The 8,607-nt window shown below is 42.7% G+C and overlaps 1 long non-coding RNA gene across 1 annotated transcript; it reads left to right on the top strand.

Annotated features, from left to right (window-relative positions):
* Positions 1–2,887: 2,887 nt before the first annotated feature.
* On the top strand, positions 2,888–7,578 carry LOC146767425 (uncharacterized). Its single transcript, XR_014955799.1, has 3 exons — positions 2,888–3,096; positions 3,262–3,346; positions 4,614–7,578. It is a non-coding gene; the product is annotated as an uncharacterized LOC146767425 (long non-coding RNA).
* Positions 7,579–8,607: the final 1,029 nt, after the last annotated feature.

Raw genomic sequence — 8,607 nt, 5'->3', positions numbered from 1 at the left:
GGGTACGATAGGGAGAAGTCACTGGGTACCTCAGGAATCTGATCCCTTGGCAGTCTGGAAAAATTGAAAGATGAAGGTCCAAATAACATCGCCTTAGCAATAAGACCAAGAGCACCAAAAGCAGAAAGCACAGGCTTTGTTTGGATGGTGTTTTGCTTCAGAGGTACAAGCCTGGATTTTGCAGGGAATGGAATCAGCTGGCTTTGGTGTGTTGCTATTTTGGCCCAGGGTGGCACAGCAGCACATGTCCTCATGTCACAAGATGCATTTCTCATAATACTGCTGTTTCATTTAGATGAGAGCCAAGTGTGCCCATCATTCCAGAGTCTGCCCAGCTGCTTGGGTTGGTTTTTTTTTAGCTCTGCATGTCTGTATGGGCACATAATCTGGGAAAGGCAAGAGTTTTAGTGACAGCGTGGTTATATGCAGATGCCAGGTGGGCAATGCTGTGATTTGTTAGAAGAAACAAGAATAGAAAAGTTGAAAATAAGTAATTAAAGGGACTGCAGTGATGGAGTTTCCTCTCTAAAGGTGTTCTAGGAATGCAGTTGTTATAGTCCTTTCATTCTTCTGTGAACTTAAATCCATGGATGTAACCCAGTCACATGCCATCTCAAACACAATTCAGATAAGATGTTATTATTTAAGGAGTGGTTCTGTTGTGTTAAAAATGAGATTATTCCATTTTCAACATTATCTTAAAATACATTTATCCCAGTGTCTTACAGTTCTTAATTGGCAACACATCAGAACAACTCTGTGAGGGAGTGTAACATGTGATTACCACCCCCTTAATTTTACTACTGGGAAAAAGATACTGATTTGGTAGCAGTTTCATTATACTTCCATTTCTTCCATTTTCCCATGTTCCTGTAATTTTAAATTTTTAATTCAGCGATGTGCTGACTGTGTGGTGAGAAAATGGAGATTGTTTTTTTTTTTTCTCCTGTGGTTTCTCAAAGAGACTAACAAATCCTAAAGCGACAATAAACTCTTAGTCTTTTTGCCTCCTCATCCCAGGATTTGGAATTGAAAATAATTGAATTTGGGGAGGCAGAGGAGACATTGGTTGCTTTGTAGGTGGGCACAGTACATTTGCTCTTTTTCAGAAACACACACAAAAAGAAATTTAGGAAAAGAGGCGGAGGTTTAGGTTCCTGCTTTTTCTAAAGTTTGAACTAATAATACTTAGTTGTGGGTGTGAAACTCTTATTTCTGGAGGTTGTTTCTTCACTCTGGCTACCAGGGATTAAGTTGTAGAATTGCTTGTTTTCACTCAGAATAACTGACTCTGCTTTCATTCCCAAGCTTTCCTTTATTATCCATAACTTTTTTCTATGGAAGGGGCAAGTTGCTAACTTGTGCCTGCACATGTTTGGGTGCCATCATTGTGTTATTTTATAGCTGTTTTATTACTAGCAAGACAGCAGAGGAGAAGGGGTAGAATTAAAAAACCTCAAACAACCAAAGCCTGTGCACAGCCCTTCATCAACCTGGAGCCCAGAATTAGAGGGTTCCCTCTTCCACACATCATCTGGACTCTGGTGGTTATGCCATACTTTCAGCCTTTTTATCCCTGGAATTTCTGCAGATCCCTCAGATACTTGTCCTTTAAGAAAGGAGTAAGTTCTTTCATGCTGACTCTCATCTATTGCAATTCCTGCACACTGGGCCAAATTTTGTGTGCAGGAGTGGCAGTTACATCCGTGTCTGAAAGCCAACTGTGCTGCAGGGGCAAAGAGCTGCTGGGAGCTCCTGGGAGCAGGAAGATTCTTGTTGGAGCACGCTGAGAGCAGCAGGGATCACTCTCCTGGTTTCCCAGGAGCAGAACCTGCTCACTGATGGGACATTTCAAAGGCCTCATCCCCAGGCCAAGGATGTAAAGAACCCTCTTCTTAAGGCATCACAGAGTTGGGAGGGCACCTAGGAAGGTGATCACCTCCTAGGAATTACAGCTTTGTTCAAAAAAGCAAAAAAACCTTCCTTTTCAAGAAACTAGAGCCATTCTGATTCCTTGAACTCATCAAAGGCATGCACACCACACCACAAGAATGGGAAGGAATTCATGGGAATCAGCCTGAAGAGCAGGAGCAGAAAGTTCACCACGTGGTATCCCATGACATGAAAGGGAGGAGCATGTTCAAATCTTCCCATCAGGCTCAAAAGTTCATGGGTAGGTAACTAGGCAAGGCTTAGATGTGCCAAATAAATCCCTAGGGAAGAGGGATTTGATATGCTGAGAGAATCAGGATGCAAAGTATAAGATGTACAGCTGAGGGGAATTTGCCTTTGCGTTCACAGATGTGTGTTTTAGTCAGTTCTGGACTCTTTTTCTTGGAAGATCACAAATTGCCAAGATTATGCAATGGAGCAGATTCATGTTCAAGGGTGTGTCGAGTTACTCATCCCTTGAGTAGGAGGAGTGAAAGTTTCCCTAGGGTCCTTTCTGACAACATTGATTCATTTTCTATTCAGAGGGGGAAAATAAGCCACGGTTTGGGAAATGTGTTTGTCATTCATGGAATCATTCACTAGAAAAGACAGATACCTTGACAGACAGACCAGGAGATCTACAGGCAGATGAGAGAGTTGTTAGGAGCTGGGTGATAACAAATCAAGTGTGGGGATGGCTCTGAAACTCCATCCCACACCTCAGGCAGGACTAAAAGGGAGATATCTTGAATTCAATGCAATACAAGATCCACTGCTGGTAGTCAGTTGTGATTACTTTTATAAATAATTGGGTAGATGCCACTTTTTTACAGGATAGGGCAACCAATTTTGATATAAATGCCAAGTGGTCAGACCTCTTGCCAGGGAAGAACATTTCTAAGCCCTCTGAACAATGTAATAGCCAATATTAATTTGCTCTCATTGTTTGTTGCAGGTGAATTGAGAATATCCAATGACATCACCAAGAGCCATTTTCTCTCAATCTGCTGGAAATGCCAGCAATCCATCTCCATCAATCTTCCATCTTCGGAGTGTTACGTACTCCCAGTCCTGGGGAGGTTCTCAGGAAAAGGCCAGGTGTGCTCAGCACACATGGTGATACTCAGAACAGCTTGCCTGCCTTACTGCTGCACCCTTTTTCAGGTAATGCAACCCCCGTGCATCCCAGGGCAATTCAGAACCTGTATGACAAGTATTTGGGATGGAGCCGGTGGTTCTGCCAGCTCTCGTTCTCAGGGTAACATTTGCTGCTCATTTAATTACACAGAAAGTGCTCAGAATAATGTGTGTGTCTATGATATTTTACAGAATCACACAATATCCTGAGTTGGAAGGAACCCACAAGGATCATCAAAGTCCAGTTCCTGGCCCTGCTCAGGACACCCCACACAAGGTACCCTAGAGCATTGTCCAAACACTTCTTGAACTCCAGCAGGTTTAGTACTGTGGCCATTTCCCTGGGGACCCTGAGACATTTCCTAAAATGTAAATTAATCCTTAAAATATCATCATGAAGTAAGTAATTAGATGTTTGGGGTGGTGAGTTAAAATACATAGGATTATGTGACTTGCCCTCAAACCTATCCAATGATGGATAGGTTCTGCATTATCTGCATTGGGCACCAGAGATGGGACTCAGGTGGAGTCATCTGACCAAGTTCAAGAGAACGCTACATGTCTTTTAGATACCTATCAGGGAAACTATTTTTCTGCTGTGGCAGCTGTTTGAGCCTAGAGGTATGTAAAAGTCCTACCACCAACTGTCCTGGCAGTCCCCTAGGTGACTAAACTGGGCTGCCATGCCTGCACAGTGCACAGTAACCAGCAGAACCAGGACCTCAGCCTGATTCAGGGACACAGCAAAGGCATGACTGATCCACCTGGATCCCTGGAGAAGCCCACTCTGCTTCAGAGCCTTGTATCCTGAGCAAGTGCCATTCACAGAAAAACCACAGGCTCTGTGAAAAGGGTAGGAGAAGGGAAGCAGCAGAATCTCCTTCCATTAATCTTAATAAATCAGTCAACTGGAGAGTGGGAAATCTCAGTTCAGTTTCCTCTTGGCCTTACGGGGTGCAGCCCACTCATTACTCAGAAGGCAGCTGTAGCCACTAGGTTATGGCACAATCCAGGGCATTGTGTCTTCCATCCCTCCTCCTGATTTTAAGACCTCTGTCAGAGGAATGGAAAGAGATCAAGCATTGCAAGTAGTGCTGTGATTGGGATGTTGGAGATCCACATTTGGTGGAGCTTCACTGCTTTGGCTGAGGAGAGAGCAGAGGCTCTTGATTAGGTGTTAACTCCCACAGGTCCTGGGAGCTGCAATTGGAGGCCCCCAAAGTTCTGCCCTTGGAGTTCGGTGAAATTCATCATGCAAACAAGTCATGCAGCTGTAGGTTTGGAGTCAGGATATGTAAATGTTAGAATTTGGCCAAGAGCACAAGACTGCTGATTCACAGAGCTGTGGAGCAACCATGCTTGAAGCATAACTTGAAGATGTAGCAGCTCTGTGTTTGTTTGCCTGTATGTCTTCTGATACCTCCCTCGTGATCTGCTGTAGCCCCTGAAAAGAAACCAATAAAAGATGATGTATAGTAGGCAAAGCATTTTTAAAGAAGTTGCTAAGTAGAAAACTGTGTAACTTTTTGATCATTGTATTTTAGGGGAAAAGAAAAAGTTTATAACATGACTGGAGGAACTTGCCATGGAGGTTCATCAGTTCAGGACCTAAGCATTCTCAGGACTGTGTATTTTTGCACCTCTGTTGTGCTAGAAATGACACACTGCTGATGAAGGAGCTCTTCAAACCAGCCTAGCTAGACAACAAAGGAAGATAAAACACTACTCATGAAGGGGCTGGAGCTGTCACACTGACTTTGTCTTAAAATTTGCAGATGCTCTGGATAATCAAATGGTTTTATCCTATAACTTCTAGGCTGGAAGTGCTAATTTTTTGGAATCTGATTTTGCCTTATGACTGCGATGCTGTCCCCCTCTGTATGATATATATGTGTGCCCATACATCTTTTTTATTATGCCTTATTCTCATTAGCTCTGTCTGCCCTCTCCCCTGCATTGGTTTGGTTGATACTTCACCCACATGTACAGTCAGGAGAACTCTTCAAAGTCCCTTTGGCTTTTTGTACATAGGGTGTCTGGCAGAGTTTCTGCAGCCACAAGCTCTACAACCACTCCTATCCTACTCTTTAATCCTACCAGCACCAGTGAAGTGCTCACACTTCTGGTCATATGGTAGCACCAGGGTCATGTTACTATATTTCTTTTTTTTTTCACCCTTTAAGTGCCAGATGCAGAAAAGCACAGACAGTCCTCCTGACAATGCCAATAACAAGAGCATAAGTGGATTTGTTATGGAAAAAAATAAACACCAGACAGAATCACTCTCTTAGTAGAGTAATTTCTTTCTTAGATATGGCTTGTAAATCCTACATAGGACAGGACTTCCTCATTTTTCCTTAAGAACTTGGACTTCATTAAGAAACTGGAGACACAGGGTGACACAGCTAGTGGAGAACATGTCCTTGGATGAGTAGACAATAATTATCCAATATAATTTGCAAAACCAAATCATAAACAAAGCATAAGTAAAGTTAAAGCTTCCTGGATACAATCACAGGCTTCTGCATATTATCCAGTGTGTAAATAGAGCTTACCCTTCTGTCCTAGAGAAATTTCCAGCCTCTGAGTCTGCAAGATTTGGCATTCACGCCAATAGCAACATATCCAAAGAATAATCTGGAGAATAGGACAAACATGGTGTAGCAATGACTAACAGATATATTTCAGGTGTAATAAGAATACCTTCTTTGCCTAACAAAATCACCATCCTCCAACAAAGCCCTCACTAAAATGGGACCAGGACTTCCGTGTCCAGAAGGAAATCACACCTAAACGATGCAAGAGATTGGTCATCATCATCATGCTGCTGTTGCATACAATGTCCAGTGAAATCCTGGCAAACAGGACTTCACTCAGGTGTCAGACCCAATTGTTTAAGGCAGCTGCCTGCAAGAGTTTTAATGATGACACGGTAGGATCTTTTTCTGTAATTTAACAAGCTGGTTTAATTTTTGAAACAAGTGCTTGGAAAAGCCACAAGTGAGACTCTCAGTGTCTGTTGGGGCACAGTCTTGCAGCACCCCAGCAAGGTGAGCAGAGCAGTCCTGGTGACACCAGCTGGAGCACAACAATGGCTGTGCAAAGCCAAAACAGGGATGAAGGGCAATGCTCAAGCCAGGAAGGCAAGTCAAGGAGGTCAGGGCAGGATCAGGCACAAGGCCAGGCAAATCCCAGCCTGGAGGAGACTTCTCACAGCTCCTTTCCCTTCAGTCTTGTCCCAAGTTACAGCGCTGGCCCCAAACACAGGCACCAAACCCCTTGCAGCAGGGTTGAAGGGTGTCTTGGTGCTCAAACACCCCTGACACTGTAAAAACTAAAATGCAGTTTTATTTGTTAGGGCATGCAAAATACTTGCAAGAAAGCCTCAAACCAGCATAAATTACAAATCTGAAACTCAGATCAGGTTCTGTATAAGCCTGTCTAAGTTTTATGATCTCTCACTGAACATGAGCAGTGCCTTCAGCAAGTCTGGCTTGAGTTATATATTTTGGCTTAAATGGTTTAAAACCTGAAGTTTAAAAGGTTTGTGTAAATAGTCATTTACAGCCTTCTGGTTTCAGCAGCTTTTTGACCACATACAGTTACTAATAGAACTCCTCTTTTCACACAGAGGTGAAGGAGGTCAGTATGCAAGAACCCAGGTGGCACTTAAACAAAGACCTGAGAAAATATCACCTTTTACTGTAAGAGGTCTTTCTTACAAGGTAGTCTGTGTAGGTTTGCAGCATGAAGTGATCTCCAAATTAAAGGCAGTCACAAGTCTGTCATTACAAAATAATACCTCTTTGTAATACCCCACCATGAAATGTTTAATTTCCAGTAAAGATACTGACCAGTGCTGTGATTCTGCAAGGGATTATCTTTATGCATCTTGCTCACATATTCTTTTGAAGTCACAGGGAAGACACTCAGTGCTGGAAGTTGAACATGTTTGAATCTTGACAAGGTCGTGAAATGTTTGGAATTAATTTTGAGAAGCCTGTGGTCCTACTGCTAATAGAATTAAGATGCAGCTTCCTTTCTTAGTGTTGAAATATTCCCTGTAAAGATAATAAGTAGATTGAAATATAAAGAAATTATTTAGGTGAACATTGATAGTTTTTTCAATAGGCCCCCAAGGCTCTCTTAACTCCAAATAAAGTTCAGAGGACCCAAAAGTCTTTAACCCCTCTCCAAGCAACCATGTATTGTTAGGAACAATAAACCTTATCAAGTCCTTTTTCTCTCTATGCTTCTGTACTAGTAACAGTGAAATAAGGACACTGATTTCCTTTGTAAATCAACTGGTGAAAAGTACCAAAAAAGTTGTTATCAGTGCAATGAAAACCTGCTTTTGTGAATAATTTCCATTAACCTTTTCAGATGCAGGATCTTTGGCACTTATGTAGAAAAATATTATTACATTGAATCCACTGATGTTCCCTTACCACAAGCTATTAAAATATAAACTGCCCATACAGTCCTTGAAAAAAATAAAAGTGATATTTTGAAAAAGCTGTTTTCACATTCTTTCCTGTGTGGTCTGACTACAGTCAAAATAACTGAGAATATTGGATTATAACAATATTTCTTTGTTGTGCTAAGAAATGGATGCCAAACTATAGCAAAACAGTAAAAGCATCACAGCACACGTGTCCCATGATTAGCACAGAACTAACAAAGGTTTAAAAACAAAGATGATGATCCTGACAATGACAAGAGAAAAGCTTTGAAGAGGAAGACCTGACAGAAATACCAGCCCTGTGAAAAGCATATCACATCCTCCCATAACCTATGGGTTTGCAGTGGGTATTTCCAAGGAGTGGAAGAAGAGCAGGGCCCTTGTGTGCAGGAGGTGGCCCTGGGTACTGGGCACAACTGGGAGAGGTGTCCAGCTGCCTCCCAGTGCAGCCCTGGGCTGTCACTTTGATATCCCCACCTGGGTGCTGCCTCCTCTGCCAGTGCTTGTGCTCACTGAGAGCCACCCTGCTGAAATCCCTTTGTGCATCCAGACCTGCAGCACGTCAGGAAACAGCTCTGGCTGTTTCAGAGACCTCACCTCTCACTGCTGATGCACCGCAGCTGTCTGCTCAGCTTGTGGGCACAGGGAGATAAAAAGAGGTGACAGACGTTTGTGGAGGGGAGTGTTTGAAACCAATGCAGAGCTGGGATCAGAGCTTGCTTCCACAAGGACTCTTCAGCCACATGAATAATCTCCATGAGGTGAAGAGGAGGAAAGAGAGCGTTTCACTTGAAAAAAGTTCTGTATAAAGAGCACAGCTGACAGAGGAAAGAAGAGTTTAGGTTAGAAAAAATAAAATCATGGGGCAAAATTTATGGACTGTTAGCACAAGGAGGGAAGGCTGCAAAATGCTTAGCTGGACAAAGCTAAGGAAAAGACATGGAACTGGTTTTTAATTACTCTGTCTGGGAGAAGATTATATAGAGATTAAGGGAAGTGCATGTTTGCAGAGATAATACATCTTGAGGGACAGCCAAGAAAGACATCAGAGGTTTTTCAGAGGTTTACCACTCGTC

This window comes from Lonchura striata, chromosome 5 (genome assembly GCF_050655825.1).
Source record: "Lonchura striata isolate lonStrDom1 chromosome 5, ASM5065582v1, whole genome shotgun sequence".
Classification (NCBI taxonomy): Eukaryota; Metazoa; Chordata; class Aves; order Passeriformes; family Estrildidae; genus Lonchura; species Lonchura striata.
The sequence above is the reverse complement of the archived record's forward strand: the minus strand, read 5'-3'. Positions and strand labels throughout refer to the sequence as shown.